General features: G+C 42.0%; 1 non-coding gene across 1 annotated transcript; it reads right to left on the reverse strand.

Annotated features, from left to right (window-relative positions):
• Positions 1-18,624: 18,624 nt before the first annotated feature.
• On the reverse strand, positions 18,625-18,697 carry Trnav-uac (transfer RNA valine (anticodon UAC)). The gene has a single exon. It is a non-coding gene; the product is annotated as a tRNA-Val (tRNA).
• Between the last annotated feature and the right edge of the window lie 1,202 nt (positions 18,698-19,899).

Raw genomic sequence — 19,899 nt, forward strand, 5'->3', positions numbered from 1 at the left:
GAATGATTCTATCCAAGAAGAGCTTGATGCACCATGTCGTTAATGGGCTTACTTGCAGAAGCCCAAGGGAAGGGTGACTTACAGAAGTGTGGGTGACGCTTGAGCTGCTGTATTCTCCCACAACGTGGATGGGAGTTGGTGAAAAAGTTCATCCCAGCACAAGCGACACCTTTCAAATGATGTATCACTCAAGAATAACTTCCATGCATCTCCACCAAAGAGTCTCCTTTCCTTTAGTCGTCGTTTACTGCTTGTTTCACCCTGCAGAGGGACCTCTTCCCTCCATTACGTAGTGTTTTCATCTGGAGGAAATAGCCACACACCATTCTATCTCTTCTTTTGTCTCTCACACTCCTCCCATTCCTTCTGCTACAGTGTTTCCCACTGTGGATGGTATAGAAGTAGTGATTATTTTATTCCATTTGAGGCTGAGCATTGAACTTCTATGCCAGATCATCAGAAACCTGTTCTGGCCAGTTTGACTGGTGATCAGTCCCTGCAAGAATACTACACACTCCAAAATGAAGCCTCTTTAACCAATCACAGAAACACATGCCTATAAACACAGATGTTTAGAAGGCAATTTCTTAGACACATCATATCCATTTAATAAAAGGACAGGAATAGCCTCCTCAGTGGGGTCTAATACTATCCCTGCCACAGCATTTCACCCTGACTTATACTATAAACATACATTCTCTCCTATAGAACCTTAACTGCAATTTCTCCTCTTAACTGCAATCAGGGAGTAGTTGGTTGTATCCTAAATAATTGTGCCACTATTACACAATCAGGCACATCTTGGTTTTTCATGCTGATAACTGAACTATTGCTGATAATTCTCCCATAGAAGCCTACATGACACCTTCTGGCAGTATGGATACTAGTCAGTAGGGGGAAAACACCATCCTAGCTGGATTTCTATGTGTCTTGCAACTGAATTTAAAGTGACTTCAGCAATAGCATTATACAGTTTGATTCTAGTGTGCAAACCAATGTGAGTGGCTGGGGTTTGGTTCATATGTGGGGGCTTCCTGGCTAACAACTCAGAAAAGTAGCTTAAGGACTGGAGTTTATATCCAACAACCTTGTAGCTCCTTTAGATGCCTTTTTACACCCACCCAGGGTGCCTTCACTTCATTCAAACCCCTTAACTTTATTGTTTATTATCCTTCTAGATGCTTTTCCAAATCTGTAAGACACTCAAGGTGTAGAGTTATATAATGAAATCTTTGTAAAGGTGGAAAACAGGATAACAAAGCAAGGTCCTCAACCCTATCCCATGACAAATAGTGGGACTGTGACAGTCACCTTTGGGAAGTATTCTGAACATTCATTCTAAGCAAATACCAAGCGGTCTTAAGAAATGTTAATGAGGCCCGCTATAACATGACAAGATATCATCATGTGTACAACCTGTTCCACCAAAAGAGCGAGGTGAGCATAGTGGGTGAAACCGTTCCATTCAGTCCTTCCCATAGTCCACAGTCATTCTCCGAGAGTCTCTGGTCCTCTTCTCCTGGGGAAACAGGGCTATACTTACACCCGGCATACCTACTGCTTGAACTGACTGACCTTGACTCTGACAGGATCTAGATTGGCTGCTGAAAGTCCTTGGACTGGGGGAGCAGTCTCCACCCTAAGTGTGCTCCCCTCGAGTTGATAAGTGTTCATGGCATACTCCATGAGGATGATTGCATACTCTGAGACAGGATTCATTTTCACCCACACCACTCTGTTGTTCATGACTTCAGTGAATTGGTTTTCAGGCTTTAAGCCCTTCCAGGGACTCATAAGCAAGGAATTTGGTCTCTTGTCACTTTTTCCCACTAAGAATTACAGCTTACCACAACGCTTGCCACATTGCTTTCGGGTGACCCAGACAGGACTCACTGTCTAATTTCCTTGTTTTATCCAGTCCCTCCTGAGTGATTTATTACCTTATGAACCAATTTTTATGTCAGTCTAGGTCACTGATATTTGACAACCTCTTATCTTATCAAGATTGTGTCCTACCAGGAGACACTGCAAAACAACTAATGCGCCACACCAGTCCCAAGATCCCTGCTGAATTAACTCATTCCTTAGTGTTATGTGAATGCAATCTTTTCTAGTCCCACACACTGGGCATCAAATACCACCCTTCATATGTGCCTAAATAATATTTGTTAGTCTTCCCTAGTGCTGGAATTAAAGGCACATGCCACCATGCCCAGCTTAATTTTTCTTCTTATGGCTTCAGATTATGTTGCCATTTTCCCAAGGAGGGATAGAACATTATCCAGTTTCTCTTCTTACACAGTTCATAAAAGGACCCCCTCCTTTTTTTCCCATGTCCTACAGACTCCAGAGTAAGAGGGTCTTTTTTTGTTTATTTAAAACTCATGTAGCTCAGAGGCAAATTTTCCATACTTACAATACTTTCCTGTGTTGGGTCATTATTAAGGTCCCAGTCTACATGCTGAATCATGGATTTCCTTTTTCCTATATATTAAAAGTTGAGCCGGGGTGTCAACCGCTTCCATCTCTCTCTCTCTCTCTCTCTCTCTCTCTCTCTCTCTCTCTCTCTCTCTCTCTCTCTCTCTCTCTCTGCTAATTCTCACCAGGGATTCCAGGCTTTTGGATGTTAGAAGGGCTCTCTAACACAGATCAGATTTGTATTCTCTTTGCATTATGCCCCACCTGCTGTAAGGAAAGACAAGCCAATACCCATGACTCATGTCCTTTACTCCAGTTTACTTGCTAATTTGGAGGCTAACTAGAGGGTATTGTATGTCATCCCCCTAACATCCATCTAATTTCTCCCTTACATGAGCAAGTTTGCTCTGGGCATACCACGGCCTCAGCCAGATGTATCTTCACCCATAAGAGGGGCCCTGTAACTGTCACCGTGCACTCCTTTTGATTGGAGCTTTGCCAGAGGCATGAGTGAGCTATGCCTTACAGGGGCTTGGATCTGTATCGCTGGAAAGCCCCGTTTCTAAAGAACTTGCAAGCACCTACTCTATCAGGTATCTGCTCCAGCAATTATTCACACCGTGCAGAACCCAAGGGAGCCTCGTGAATAAGTTTTGTCATCCTACTAAGCCCCGTGTGTGTGTGTGTGTGTGTGTGTGCCTCTCTCTCCCTCAGGGAAGCTTTAACTGGGAAGAAACAGCTCCACAAAATTGAAACTCTGCTGCCTCTTGGCAATTTCTGCTCCGTTTACCTGTTCATCTTGTATGGGCATAAGATTGTCTGAACAGACACGAAACATATATAAAGTATCATACTTTGGATCACTCTTTAAATGAAAATGCAGAAATAATTTTAAGCTTAAATTTAACTTTATCTTGATAAATGGTGTATTTGAGGTGCCGATTAGAAGAACAGCTTAGCCTTCCACTCACAGCTCTAATTATATATTATATATCATGTATTACTGTTACGACTGTGTCTCAATTTGCCTCTCTTGCAGCCCATGCCAAGATCCTTTGACATGATCTACTAACAGATCATTCATACTTCAGAAAATTTAGAATAGATAAAAGAGTACCAATGAATTATAAAATGGAAAAAAAAATGAGGAACCACATAATAAGCTAAAGAGTTTTCTTCTAAGAAATGGTAAAGATTTAAAATTTTTTCAAAGTGTATTTGAGGAAATGAAAATCAGATATGAGATTATTAAAATAATCATTGACGCATGCCATGTAAAGTTTAAAAACATCTGTATAACATAAGAAACTTTCTAGAAAAAGAAACATTAACAAAATTATCTGGAACAGAGAAGAGGAAACCAAACCTTCATGACCCAAACAATAAAAACTGACGGCTCTCTTCTGACAGGCCCAAAGCTGAGAGACCTGCAGATAGTCATTTAGCTAATGATTAATTTCTATGTATAAACTGCTTCATAATAAATGGTGGTATACTTCTCAGTTTCATAGACTAACATAGCAATAACAGTTGCCATGGGGGTAGATTAGAAAAAAATCTTAGGAATATTATACTGGATAACAACTATTTTTATTTAAAAATTTAAAGGAAGTTTTAAAATATAACTGTTGGCAACAGGCAGATGGCTGTTTTGTTTGCTTACATCAAGTTAAGCATTGGGTTTCTTGAAATGTAGAATAAAGTGGAACACATGGTAGGTTGGTGGAGGAATCAGACTCGATCTTTGTAACTTAAAAAAATAATCCATTTTTGTCATAATGAACTTGTGTGTCAAGATCATGTACAACTTTATATGCATATAAGCATGTGAGCATTTTGTATGTCTCTATATGTATACAAGCATGTGTGTGTGTGTATGTGTGCTCACCTTAACAGTCAAGAAGTACTGTGTTTAAAGCAAACACATTCCCCAAACAGCATCCATAAATGAAACCTGGAGATGCTGAACCCACAGTGGGAGGAAGCTTTCTTTACACAAACGCCATTCTCCACCAAGTGTCAGCCTCATTCTCTTCTCAGGCCAGCTTTTCATGTGGGTCCAACCTTGCCTCAGCCACCCACCTTAGCAACAGTTGTGATATTTTTCATGTTGCCCCATAGTGTTCTTAAGTGGTGGCTGCTTTATTCATTTTTTAATCCGTGGTAATTTTATTATCTATTATATTACATTGTTGGATTCAAAATGGAAGCTGAGAAAACTCACTTCAGATACGGAAGCTTAAAAATGAAAGTTTTATTTTCTGAGCACTCCGGGAGGCAGCCAGTTCTGGATCTGGCCTTGAAGGGAAACTGTACAACATTTTTATAGGACGAAACACAAAGCACGTGTGGGGCAAGTGGACCGAGCCACCAGACAGAAGAACTAGTAAGGTTAAGTGAGTCCAAACCCAGTGTAACTTAGAATTGAGAACAATACGAGTGGGGCCAACTCCCTGCCTAACTAACTCTGCCTTCTCTAGAACAGTAAACATGACACCCCACTGAGAGAACCAGGACAATCAGTCATGGTAAGGAAAACCCCTGAAGTTCTTCCCCATGCAAACAGAGCATCACTAGCATCTCAGACTGAGCCAATGGGAAACATCTTCCCCTGAATCCCATCCTCAATCCAAATTTCTCAGTGTTTATAAAGTCCTTATTCACATGGAATAAAGTGCACAGGTTATTTAACTGGGGGTCATCTGAGAATGGCTGTTTTATGGAACTGTAACACGTTGCGAAAGAGTTTTCCTTCCTGAATCATTCATCACTGGACCTTGGACCCGCCTGCCAGCTGCCGTCACTATCCATGCTGCTGGCATTGGCGCTGCCAAGATAGCAGGCAAGACCTGGGACCGGGCTACCTGCCCTGCAATGGGTTTCCCATCTGAGAGCTGTGATACTTTGGCCATTTCTGGCCAGACCCGAGACCCATGGTACCTATTTGCCTGGATTCTTGGAGGACAGCAGTGGGCAGTGGGTATGATGTTGCATTGACCAATCATATTTTGACACAGGGGGTTAAGCAAGGAACTTAACGCTTCCTTCTTTACACCCTTTATTGGTTAACAGACAAATATCAAACATCTTGAAGAAGCAGGATAGGAATTGGGTTCTGAAGCCTTGGTACTTGAATTCAGTTTTGATCCTACCGGAAAGGTAGAACTTGTTCCTGAGATGGCTGAACTCAGGAAACTACCTCCTAACAACATATTCTAAATAATATATTATGTATATAATTTGGGGATTTTCCTTTAGAATAAGTATCTCACATTATGAACATAAAATTAGGTAGAAAATTTGTCTGAGGTTCTGGAAGAATCCCTGAAGCAGAAGGGTCTTGAAGAGTCAACCTCATTACCTTCCCTAAGACTCAGCCACTGATCTCAACCACGTCAGGAGATCTCCAGTCTCTTTGAGGTTTCTTAATTTTTGCTCTGTCAGTGTTGATTTGAAATGTACAGCTCCAAAACCATCACACAGATGGCCCTGGTTAAACTTTGGGCCACAAAACAAAGAGACAGGATTGTGAGAGAGGGAGATTTGTGGAGAGGGTAGGGATAGACAAGTGGGGAGAGAGGTAGAAGAGCAGTCATTATGCACACACACAGGTATGAAATTGCCAAATGATATCATTCATTAAAAAACACTTTAATAAATATTTAAATAAATGTTAAAAAGATCTCTTTGCATATCTTGTAACCAGGCGAGACTTCCAGTGGAGGGATTGGGATACCAACCCAGCCACAAAACCTTCTACCTACAATTTGTCCTGCCTGCAAGATGTGCTGGGGTAAAGGGAGCACAGAAATTGTGGGAGTGGCCAATCAATGCCTGATCCAGCTTGAGACCCATGCCATGGAGGGGTCCACCCCTGACACTGCCTGGAGAGACAGGAACCAGAGACTGGATAGCCCAGAGACCTAGGAGGAAACCTAACTGGCAAAATAATAATAATAATAATAATAATCAATGAAATGATTCCTAATGGTACTCCTGTTATATTCATAGATTGGCATCTAGCCCAATTGTCATCAGAGAGGCTTCATCTGAAAAGACCAACAGCTAAGGCAGAGCTTGGGAAATCCTGTGGAAGAAAGGGAGGAAGGATTGTAGGCACCAGAGGGGCCAAGGACACCACAAGAAAACCCATAGAATTAACTCACTGGAGCTCATGGGGCTCACAGAGACTAAATGGACAACTGAGGAGCCCGTATAGGTCTTTCATATGGTTTTGACCTAGACCCTCCACACATATGTTACAGTTGTGTAGCTTGGTCTTCTTGTGGGACTTCTGACAGTGGGAGTGAGGCCTGTTTCTGACTCTGTTGCCTGCCTTTGGGACCCTTTACTCCTGCTGGGTTGCCTTGTCTAACCTTAATAGGAGAGGAGGTGCCTGGTCTTCCTGCAGCTTGGTTTGCTATGCTTGGTTGCTATCCCTGGGAGACCTGCCTTTTTCTGAAGTGAAATGGGGGAGGAGTGCATTGAGGGGAAAGGAGAGATGGGGTGGGCGAAGGACTGGGCGGAGAGGAAGGAGCAGAAACTGTGATGGCGATGTAATATATGAGAAAAGAAATAAATTGAAAAGAAAAACAGCAGTGAAGTAAACTCTTCGAAAATCTCTGTAAGTGTACAGAAAAGGAAGGAAACACGTAAATAGCCCCTCCCCGACAGGATCCCAGGTGTGAGGGAGGAAGCCTGATTGTGAACCCGTTGGTGGAGCTGGGAACCGAGCTCCTTTCAAAAGAGCTCTTAACCCAAGTCATCCTTTCAGCCCCAGAAAATTTACTCCTTACCTTGAGTTTCTAGTTAAGATGTCACTGTGCCTTTACACGGCTCGTTAAAAACTAAAGAGCCCCTCTCAGTGCCTAGCTGTAAGCAGGCTTCTCCCTCACTGCTCCGCTGAACCCACTCATGTGAAGACTTCTGAGTCGAATCCTGTGGCCTCCTCTCGGTCATCATCCTACTGAAGATTGGCTTTCAGGTATCTTCTCTGCTAATACACTGCCCGCTGAGCACTGTTCCTCCACTGTTCTGACCTCGCTTTGCTTTTTTTTCCTTAAACGCGGTACCTCTCATGCCTCTTGCTCGGCCTTCCTTCCCCAGTTCTTGTCAACTGCCATCTTGTAGCTGCCCCCGGGGCTTTGCTCATCCCTATGGACATGTGTTGTCATGTCTGTACATGTCCTGACCTGTCAACTACCAGATATCTTTGTATTGACTCTGCAAACACTCCACCATGATCACATCACATCTCATTTCTAAGAGAAACTGGCCGTTAAACTGCAATATTCTTTCCCTATTGAGATTTTACTGCACTTTCAAGGTCAACCTGAGAATTATATACTTTCCAAGAGCCTCCTCTCCATCTATGGAACTCAGTCATCGCCTGAGATGCATCCTGTTAATTACACTATTTTGATGGATTTCTGCTCTGTTGGGTTCTGCCTGCATCCCTATGATTTGAGAAGTTCATGGAGGCAGAGACTAGCCTGTTCATTCTCTTCCCTTCACCCCCTCCCTTCACCTGTTCACCTCCGAACACAAACCCTTGCAGACAGAGAGAGGAACAGTCAGAAATGGTTCTAATTCTGGCTTCTGAATTGAACTAGAACAGGGGGTGGGGCTTGGTGCATCAAATAGGTAGTTTTAAAACACATAAAAGAAAGTGCTCTTTGACACAGCAGGGAGTAGACTTGTTACTCATCTAGGTAGAATACAGATGAAAAGAAAAACACATAGAATTTAACCAAATTTAAGTAAGTTTAGAGAGACACATAATGTGTTGCCAAGGGAAAATGGGGCCATGCCTTACCTTTCAAGGGGAGGCCATGCTTGACAATGGCCGCGATTGCTCAGGACTGTCCTGGCTCACACAGTACATCTAGTTACCCACAGATTTGGCAATCATTCAATTATTCCACTCAATTCAGATCACCAAGCTGGCTAATCCACGGTTTCCACTTCACTGCAGTCTCTGGAGACACAGATACTTGTCCGCACCCAGAATGAATCCAAGCTGAGGTACAGCACAATTAGTTATTTGTTTCCTGTTACATCTGAACCTTGTGAGATTCAGCCACCTCCTGGGAACCAGCCGTCTGGCGATGAGGCGTGAATAAAGCAGAGAGGGTTCCAACTGGCAACACCTGCTGTGTTTTGCCTTATTTCTCTACACAGATTTCTAGACTTCTGAAATCCAGGGGGCCTCTCTTGAGAGGACACGTGTCACACGGGTTGGGCCTCCGAGACCTTGGTTCTGTTTTTGAAATTTTCGTTTTCCTGAGCTTGAGCCTGAGCCTGAGCCTGATCAGGCCAAGGATCCAGAACTGCAGCCTTCAGATTTTGTGACTGCGCAGAACACTGCTTAGCTTCCCATCCAGTAGCCACCCAGATACTACGACTCTTCAGAACCTAAAAATACTTTTGCTTAATATCCTATCTTTGAAAGCTATTGGTGCTCTGACAAGATTTCTGTCTTGTCCTGTTGTACGGCAATATGAGTTCATTTTTACCACGTGCTGTTGCTATGGAAGTGTTGGTCTTTACTTTGTGACACCCCTCAGAGAGTACAAGGATGGCCCTTTTTCATCCTCCATCTACTGTCTTCATTCAGACTCTTGAAATACCCTGCTTGTCTCTGAAGGCCTGACAGAGCTGTTAGGGTTAAGGGCTTAGGTCCTAGAGACAAAGAACTTAAATCCTGGGTCTGCTACCTAAATAGCTAAGTGCTTGGGACGAGTTATACAACCTTGTTGTGTCTTAGTTTCTCATCTGATAAACTATGGCTCACAGTTCCATCTGTATCCTTGGTTCATTGGGATGGTAGAACACTCCTTGGCATTTTCCAAGACATTATTAATAGAGCACTAGTATGATTTTTGATAGAAAATAGGCTTACTTTATATATAATCACTCTTTATGTTGGCAATAGAAGCAAACAAAAGATAGAATAAAAAAAAGTCGAGTAAGCCTCTGGTAGGTTGGATGCATTTGACATGAATTCAGTAAATACAAGGTCTTGTAAGTATAGGTGATCCTCAGAGATGAGACTGGACAAGTAGAGGACTGATAACCACTAAAGAGCTTAAACACAGTGCAAAGATGCTGCCTATCAGGGCCAGGCAGAGGAGAATTCGGGGGAATTTTGGGAGGTTAATCTGCTAAAGAAATACAACTTGTTTTCTGGCTGGCTCTGGAGAGTCTGTGTTTCTTTGTTCACTCACCTTTCAGTAGTGCTTACTACTAGATGTCAGGGACTTTCTTGGTGCTGAGGTAGATGGTAAGAAATCCTGACACAAGTCTTGTGTGATCCGTAGGGAAGAAGATAGTGTTAAAACAAGATCTATCTTTCTTTTTTAATTCTTTCTTTCTCTCTCTCTTTCTCTCTTTCTTTCTCTCTCTTTTTCCACAGATAGAGATCATTACAGAAAGCCACCCCTGGTCAAAATGCTGAGAACACCTGACCATGGAGTATCTGGACCCAGTTGACAAATATACATCACAACTCCCATATATAAGGCACGAGGGAAGAGGGAGTATGAACATTGGAAGGACCAGGACATCTGCTGAGAGACTCTTCTACATAGAACACAGAAGGTCACTATGAAATCTCAACAGTATGGCTGTCTAAATAGGACCTAAACAATGAAAACATAAGTTGACATGCCAGTGTAGATGGGAGAACTCTCTCAAGGCTCCATTCCTAGATGAAGAGCTACAAGCAATTAATGACTGCCAAGAAAGAGAAAAATCAGCCTTCTTCAGGGATGGGTCAGTTGTTATCTAACCCCAAGCATCATTCCTAACATTATGTACATACAAGGAGCAGTAAATGGTATCAGCAGGCTGCATTTATGTATTTATATGCATGTATAAATATAACAATAATAGTTAAAGAGAAACAAAAACAATAGAGTTCATGGAAGAGGAAGAGTGATTTGGAGACTAAGGAAGGAGAAATGTGGACAGGCAGAGCAGGATATGACAAAAAGGGAATGAAGATAATTAAATCATTTTATGTGTATGAAACATCATAAAACCCATTACTTTGTACAATTAACAAATGCTAATAAATGACAAGATGCAATAACAACATATAGGTAAATGCTTCAGTGTGTGTAGAGACCCACTGTCTTGATCCTCTCATCCATTCTAGGTTCTCCATCTTCAGAAGAATCCTTGAGGGACTTAAGAGAGTGATAGCAGGTCATCACCCACGGTCATTTAGACTCATTTCCTGTCATCCTCAGAATTGTTTGAAGTTTCTCTGAAGCACAACCTTATTTTTCCTGAATGCAAGCAGTGGGATTTTTGCTGTTAACCATACATAACCTGTGAGGTTATGGCACGGAGCACAGCTGTCAGAACAGTAGAGAGATGAGATAAAAGTTCCGAGCAAAGCTAAATCTACGTTTCCTTTCGTCTCTTCCAGTTACAGCGACCAAATCAAACTTGTCAGTGCTTAAGCCATTTTGAGTTATGTTTACTGCTACTTAAGATATGGAGTAACAATAAAAGCCCAATGTATGATTCAAAAGATATGTTACGTGGCATGATCAGGGCTCTTAATTCAGGAGGATGATCAGGGAAGGAAGATCTCTTTTTTTTATACGTAGGAGGGGAATATGACATATAGGAAAGAATACAGGCTTTGGAATCGACCATACCTGGTTTTTAATTCTAGGTTTGTCACTTACTGTCCTTCATAGGGTTTGTTCCATCATCTGTAAAGTGAAGGGAAAGGTCATAAATAGAGTTTGTAAGAGCGTGAGAGGCCTAGCAAACTCACTAAGAATGTCAACTCAGCCTAGCGCTTACTGGTTCATTGTAAATAATGTTAGCTGCTTCCAGATGAGTGGTGAGGAAGGATACAAGGGTATAGGGATGGAGACTAAATGACATAAGAGGAGTCCAACCCATGGACCCCACAAGCCCCATTGTTTGACTCTGATTGGATTCAGGCACGAGTATAAGTAGTTGGAATGGGAAAGAAGGGATGAAAATGGAAAGAAGAACTTTTCTTGGGAGGGAGTTTCCTGGATGGACTTCTCTTATGTAGGCATAATTCTATGTAAATGTTGTTTGTGTCCGTAGAACAGTTCCTTCTTTAGTCAGTTACCAAAGTGGTCTTGAGCCAGGTAAGTAGCGATGCTTTGTTTCACTTACTTGGGTCTTCCTAAGAACTGACTCTAGTTTCTTTGAACAAGCTTGAGAAATACTTCGATAGGATTTGATAGCCACAGGGTTTGTATCAGCAACATTTTTCTCAAGATTTTTATGGGGATTCATTGCCTTTTCATTCCTATAATTTAGGATATGTTTACTGTTGACGAAACTTAATTTCACAGGAACACTTTGCTTTGTTTTGTTCCTGAACGCTGAGGCAATGATGTATAAAATCAATGGCCAAAACTCCTCTATTGGTTGGGCACTATAGCCTTACCTTTGAGAGATGGGTCAAAGGGAGGGTGCCTACCACCCACCCCTGCCTCTATGGTATCTCTCCTTTAGATTTAGACCATTCTTGCTTCAGCTGCAATGAAAGCAAAATTTAAAAAGTGTAAACAACTAAGTGTAAATACTTTTGATTTAATTAAGGTTTGAATAGAACTGGCATTGTCTGATCTGATTTTGAATTGTTTTGCTTTCTTCATCATTTTGCTGTGAGGCTATTGTTTCTTTTTCTCATGCTAATCTATGAGAACTGACTCTCATTATGTGTATTTGTCTTCAACCTTTTGTATAAATTGCTTTGCCGAATCTTAGTACTTTGGAAAAAGAATTTATCTATGTATCTATCCCCCCCCCTCTCTCTCTCTCTCTCACACACACACACACTCTCTCTCTCCCTCCCTGTCTCTGTATCTCTGTGTGTGTATGTGTGTACAAATGTATTCCCATCTATGCACAAATCTCTATCAGCATTTATCAACTATCTCTCATCTATCCATTATCTATCATCTATCTATCTATCTATCTATCTATCTATCTATCTATCTATCTATCTATCTATCATCTATCTTAACGTAATTTATTTTTCCATCGGACACTTAATCCCTGATGCAGATTTTCTTAGCTCCAAGATTTGTGCTTGTGTTGACAGAACAAGATGGCTGCAGCCTGCATAAACTTCATGACTATCACTTTCCAATCAGATAGAACTGTCATTGTATTATGTTACTCCTGCTTAATTCACATACCTGGGGAAGGGGAACACAGCCTTTGGATTTCAAACCTTTATTTACAGTTTATATCTTTATGCTATTAAAATCACAACCTCTGGAACTCCATTTCCTCATCTGTAAGCTCCATGCTAACCTGCTCACAGTATGGTTGTGAGCATGGCAAGGCTCACAGCCTGGCAAGAAGAGGATCCTATGAAAAGTGGACCCAGTAAATTTCACTTTGTTTACCTCTCACTTCTCTTCTCTGAGGCTTAAATTTGAGGCTAAAATTATTTGCACAGATACTAATTATTATAATTTTATCATCCTAACAACTTGTTACATACTTTAAGCAGTCTCCTCAAAAAAATGATGCCTAATTCTTAGTCTTAAATATAAAATTTATTGCATGTATTAATTGCCTTAGAATATTGAGAAAACTGATAGTCAAAAAATTGACAATTACTAGTGATCACTGATAAGTCATGGAGGGCACAGGAATTCCAGACACTTAAATGAGCCAGGATGCCATATTTCTAAGGGAAGAGCAGAGTATGTTCCTACCCTCATTCCCGGAGTTAAAAGAGTCACCTTGACACTGATAAGAATTCTAAAAACTAAGTTCTGCTGCTGTTTGGAAGTACTCAAATCACTGTGGTTATTCAGAACTGGTGTGGTTTTGCTAGGGCTGGGGAAATTCCTCTTTCTTTTAACTTTTTCTAAGTCCTCCAACTCACATTAATGCTAAAGTGCTGCAGGTTTGACACAGCACAATTCTCAGATGATCTTTGTGGGTGACATCTTAGAAAATGTGGTCTAGATTACTTGCTTTCTTCTATTTGTATTTATTTATTTATTTACTTATTTATTTTGGTTTTTCGAGACAGGGTTTCTCTGTGTAGCCCTGGATGTCCTGGAACTCACTCAGTAGACTAGGTTGGCCTCGAACTCAGAAATCCACCTGCCTCTGCTTGCCAAGTGCTGGGATTAAAGCGTGCACCACCACTGCCTGGTTTGTTTTTATTTTTAAGTATGTGTTTGTGTGTGGGTATGTATACAGGTTGCAGGTGTCATGGAGGCTAGAAGGTGTTGGGCTTCCTGGAACTGGTGCTAGAGTCAGTTGTGAGTACTCTGATGTGTGCCCTGTGCATTTGCTATGCTTCTGAGCTGTGACTAAAACATCATGACTAAACAGAACTTAAGGAAGAGTCTATTCCAGCTTGTAATTTCAAATACAAGCTAGATGCAGAGAGAGCAGTCTGGACTCTGGGTAAGATGAGGAAGTCTCAAAACCTTCCCTAGTGATGTATTACTGTTAGCAAGACCATGTCTCTTAAACCTCTCAAAATATCTCCACCAACTAGAGACCAGCAGTAGCAGGGAAGCCAACTTAGGTCCTCTGTAAGTTCAGTAGCGGATCTTAACTGCTCAGTTATCTCTCCAGCCACTCCCTCTCATCTTCCATTTTTACCTTTCCTTTTAAAACATTTTGGTGGCTTTAATAGTGCATAAGATTCAGTAAGATAGGGCAGAAGAGAATAAAGCGGTTAAGTAAGGTAAGAGGAAATTAAGGCTCAGGAAAAGAAAATGAGACATGAGGATGTGGTTCGTTTATAAAACATATGCCACGATGTACGGTTATTCCATCCTCTGGTGGTTTGCAAATTTTCCTGTGGGCTCCTGACAGTCTAATCAAAGAGAAAGCATTATAAATAAAATTCTCTTTAAAAAGAAAAAGAGTACCTAGAGCAGAGAAATTCTTCTGCCGGGCAAAAGAATAATGAGGACACATGTCATGTAGTACCCCATCTGCTCAGTCCATCCTTGTGGGAAGTACAGTGTGGTGGCAGGTGGATCTCTGAGTTTGAGAGCAGCCTGGTCTACAGAGTGAATTCCAGGGCAGCCAGGGCTACACAGAGAAACCCTGTCTCCAAAAAACAAAATAAAACAAAACAAACAAAACAAAACCAACCAACCAAACAATCAAACAAACAAACAAAAAGAATATACACCAAAGCATTATGGGGCAAAGCGATCACATTTCCTGTAAATGCTGCAAAAATATGCAAGTCTGCTAGTCAGGAGAGGATTTTTACTGTTGAGGTCTAATCTGACAACTGGTCCTTGTTACAGGGTTGCTGTGCTAATTAACTACTCTATTCTGTTGCTGGATACTCAGGGTCACCATCAAAGGGGAAATGCATTCTTTTTTGGAATGAGAATTTCGGAGGGACACCATATAATACTTATACAACCTTGATACCTACTGTTTTGGATTAATGCATACAAGGCAAATTTTAGAAGGTTTAAGTTCAGTGCTTCTACATTTAAAAACAAAGTTCTGAGTGACAAATCCTGGGCCACCCTTGACAGCAAGATAGATTGTTTGAAAAGGACACCTGGAGCCCTCGTGTCTGCACATCCAGTTGGGACATTAGGGTGACACCATTTCTAGGGAAGCTCAGGTTGCAACTTTAGCATCATACAGTCATACTTTGCCCTGACCAGGTTCTATCTGGAGCTGTGTACTGAATTGTTATGGCATTTTCCAAAACAGATATTCAATAAGAGGATGGCATCTGGGATGCCGAATGTAAAGGAAATTTGGAAAACCTGGGACTAGCTATATAGGGCAATGCCAAGGGGAAGGGGAGGGATCTAATGATTAGTCTATCAGAACAATCAAAATACACTTCCTCATAAGGGGAGCATTTCTCAGCACTGGCTGAAAGAACTCAAGGGTTTGGAGGAACACTGCAGGGGACACTTGGGTGGGGGGTGGAAGGGCCACCTTCAAGTTCTCTTTTAATTCTTCAGAATTTGTGTGTCTTTACCTGAAATGGCAGAGATTTAATGGTGAAAATCCACAAGTTACTTAAGGAAGAAAATCAGTTGGGTCACAGACTATTGTTAGTGTCTCAGAAGTTCTGCCTGCAGATGACTAAGTAAAAATAACACAAGCAGAAGATGAAGAGTCATGCTATGTTTCCTTGGTCCAGCGAGTGGCACTATTAGGAGGCGTGACCTTACTGGAGTAGGTGTGGTCTTGTTGGAGGAAGTGTACCACTGTTGGCGTAGGCTTTGAGACCCTCCTCCTAGCTGCCTGAGCGACAGTCTTCTCCTGGCTGCCTTCTGACCAAGATGTAGAACTCTCAGCTACCTCTCTAGCACCATGTCTGCTTTGATGCTGCTATGCTTTCCACCACAATGATAATGGACTAAACCTCTGAAACTGTAAACCAGTTAATGGTGTCTTTTATAAGAATTGCCTTGGTTATGGTGTCTCTTCACAGCAATGAAACCCTAACTAGATGTCTCTAATGTGCCAGGTCCCAGATCACAGTGGCCATCTGGAGGGGTGTGTGTGTGTGTGTCTGTGTGTGTAAAGATACTAAAAAGACTCTTCCAGTATAAGAGTCATTTTTCTCCAAGGCATCTCTATGCAGTATGGAACAACCAATGAGAAGAATCTGGCTCCCTTACAGCAAGCCAATAGTGGTGCTAGTTTCTGCTGAGAGACCCATGGGAACTTTGGTGGTCTATCTCTGGCCTGTTGTGAGGTCCGTTCTAGGGAGGACATGTAGGATAGTCCCTCTCTAGACTTTTCTTGGTAGCTCTGCAGTCTGCATGTGTACAGGTGACCCTCGGGTCATACAGACAGCTAAGGATGATGGTTTGCATCCAGTAGGCTTTTTCATTTCCCCTTTTTTCTTCAAACATAGGCAGAGTCCTCAATGTGTATTTGCTTTCTGGTGTCTTGTGTTGTGTGTGCCTGTGTTTGCATGTGGGTCTGTGTGTGCACTTGCTTTTGTGTGTGCTGGTGAGACCAGAGGTCAATATCTGATATCTTTATTGTTTTAGCATTTATTAATCACACACAATATGTATGACTACATATTGTGACAGTTTCCTACATGCCCATAACCTACGCTCACTGCCCTCCTGTTGACCCCTGTCTCTTCCCTATTTCTTTTCTCATGCCCTTCTTTGGAAGACGCAATGAGTTTTACTAGGCTTCTTCACAAGAGTTTGAACGAGACAGAGTTTGTTTACAGGGGCATGGCCTCCTTAGCAGTGGCTACCCTGCTGGAGAAAATGCCTCAGTCCCCTCAACGGTTAACTGAATATGAAGCCTCTTACTGAACATGAAACCTGCCCTTTCAATTAGACTGCCTGCCCAGACAGTCTCCAGGATCTCCTCCTTGCCTTCTTAGCTCTGGGGTTATAGGTTTGTACCATGGTCAACTTTTGCATATGCACTGGGGTTTTGAACTCAGGTCTTTATGCTTGTGCCCCAAGCACTATTCCCACCTCCTCAGTTTCACAACATACCTTCTTCTCTAAACTACGAAGTCTATGCACCTGTTGTATATTCTATGGAGACCGACATATTTCCCATACTAAAAAAAAAAAAAAAAGTCCATGCCTTTGGCTTACTTGTGCTGTTATTCTCATTGGAAACTTTCCTAAAATATACATTTGATTTCTAGCAACTTACAGCCACATTTCTGTTTTTAATTAGTCACTACTGAGCATGTAGTCTTGTATTTCATAATAAATGACTTGTTGGGATTCTTGAGGTGTCCTCTAAAGGCTTCCTTGGATGTATGTGGCTGATTTTACAGGTCGAGTTTTCCTTTCTTGATCTCCTTGTTCTCTTATTTTGGTGATATCCTTGAATACATCCCATTTATCACCTCTGACAAAAACCATTACCATGCCAGAGGCTGCATCTTTAGACTCAATGTACAGTCTAATCGCTTCTTGCCATGCATACAGCTGCTCTTTGGGGCCGAGTCACAGTCTTTTGAATTCTTCCAGGCTCCTTCTTGGTTTGCTTCTTGCTTCTATTTTAGCCCTCTAAACTTATCCTTCCAAACCCAAGACATGCCCTGTTGCTCTCATTAACACACATGGGTTCCAAGTCTCTCAGACAAAAGGATGCAAAGTCCTGTGGCCTCCCTTCTGGCTGACTATAACACCAGCCTTCATTCTCTACTGATAAGCCTTTTCCTGCCTCAGGACGACTGCTTGGAATGCTATTGCCCTACCGAGCCTCTGATTCACTTGTTCCTTACTTTGGATCATTGCAATGAAGCCATCCTTTTATGTTGAGGACTTTCCTGTTAGTTTTGGTTGTCTTTTTTCTTCAACAGAAATAAAAGCTCTCCAAAGACAAAGAGTGTTCCTTTCTTCTCCATTGTTTTATACCAAATGTCAAGCATGGTGCCTAGGCCAAAAGAGCTACTCAGTTAAATTTTGTTGTTGACTAGATGTGTGGGTGACATGTGTGAAGACATGCTGAGATGTTACTAATGGTGCTTAGATGATGAATAAAGCTCAGAGTCACCTGGAAACTTTGAGGGACTCAGGGATGAGTCATGGCTTTGATATCGTATCAGGCCAGGAGATAATAAGATTGTGGTAAGCTAAGACCTGTGAGGCTCAATTAATATGACAGATGTTCTTACGGTTGTCTTTTTGTCCCTTGATGTTGGATGGACCTTGTTAGGGTGACTGAGAGAAGGTATTGAAACCAGGGAGGGCCATGAAGCATTGTGATGATAGTTCAAAACAGACTCCTGGGAGCTAGGTGGGAGACACCGGAAGAAGACATAGTCTCATCTCTTAAATCTCTTAACCCTCCCTATGTTGATATTAATTTCTACTATGCTTATATTGCTCATTACTTATAAAGGATGTTATAAGGAATTTCTGATTCTGACACAAATTGATAGAGCAGTATATTCCCTACATATTATATTATAAAGGAAGATTGTAAACTACTGCCTTAAGGTTTCCATTGCTGTGATAAAATAGCGTGGCCAAAAGCAACCTGGGGAGGACAGAGTTTATTTCTTTTTTTTTTTTTTTTTTTGGTTTTTCCAGACAGGGTTTCTCTGTGTAGCCCTGGCTGTCCTGGAACTCACTTTGTAGACCAGGCTGGCCTCGAACTCAGAAATCCGCCTGCCTCTGCCTCCCGAGTGCTGGGATTAAAGGCGTGCGCCACCACGCCCGGCAAACTAACTAGCACACCACGTGGTTCCACTGGGGCTCGAACCCAGGACCTTCTGCGAGTAAAGCAGACGTGATAACCGCTACACTATGGAACCGGGCCCAGTTTATTTCATCTTACAACTCTCAGGTTACATTCCATCACCAAGGAAAGTCAGGGCAGGACCTCAATATACCTGGAGGCAGAGGCCATGGAAGGGTACTGCCTATTGGCTTGCTTAGCGTCCTTTCATATACTCTTGTGCCGGACCATCTCCCCAGGGGTTCACACATATATAGTGACTTACTCGTTACCTCTGAATGTTGAAACTGTTCTTATTTCTTTTACTTTTACTTCCCTTTGTCTGTAATTTTTAATGGTATAGGAGAAACATGAACTATGCTTTCCTAATAAGAACTATATTATGAACATAGCTTTGGAGTCATTAGGTTGTCTGAGAGTTTGTGGCCTAGTGAGCAAAGGTCATAAAATCATTGTTGGACATACCTCTTCTCCTGGAACACACACACACACACACACACACACACACACACACACTTCCAATGGCTGACCTCATCCTGTCTTCTGAGGCAGTCCATCTAGTGCCTGCCTAAGGCTTCTTACACCAGTAGTAGTTAATATCCATCGGAATGCCAGTCCCTAATTAAAAGAAAAGATTTATTTTACCAACTTTGATTATGTGTTTGTGGTATGTGGGGGAGGGAGTTGTATGTGCACATGAGGGCAAGTGTCTGAAGAGGTCAGGGATATTGCATCAGACACAGGGGTGACAGGCAGTTGTGAGCTGCCTGATGTGGGTGCTGGGAACCAAACTCAGGTCTTCTGTAAGGTCAGAACATGCTGTGAAGTGCTGGAGCATCTCTGTAACCTCCAGGACTCGGGATGTTTGCACCAGTCTCCTACGTGTTCCTTCATCCTTGCTCCCTGCCTGCATCCACTTTCATCAATATGCAATTCTAAAAGAATGTCAGATCATGGCATTTTTATTCTCAAACTTCATTTCCAGATCCCTCAGGGAAAAATCCAAGGACTTTCTAGGTCGTACAAGGCTCTGTTAACTTAATCCATCTTTGGCATGAACACCAGGCCCCTTAATAGTTGATTATACTTTCATACCCATCACCCACAACACCCCATGGATCTTACTTCCCTTTCAACTTTCTTGTTGTGTTTGTATGCTTTGGAAATCAGGACAGTATTTCCTGGAATCACACAACCCCGCAAGAGACTGCAATGCTGAACGTTCTGCTTCTTGTAATTAAAATGCTTCTGTTTTGATGACTTATTAGGAAGAGAGTG

This window comes from Mus caroli, unplaced genomic scaffold, assembly GCF_978045245.1.
Source record: "Mus caroli unplaced genomic scaffold, Mus_caroli_1 scaffold_6, whole genome shotgun sequence".
Taxonomy (NCBI): Eukaryota; Metazoa; Chordata; class Mammalia; order Rodentia; family Muridae; genus Mus; species Mus caroli.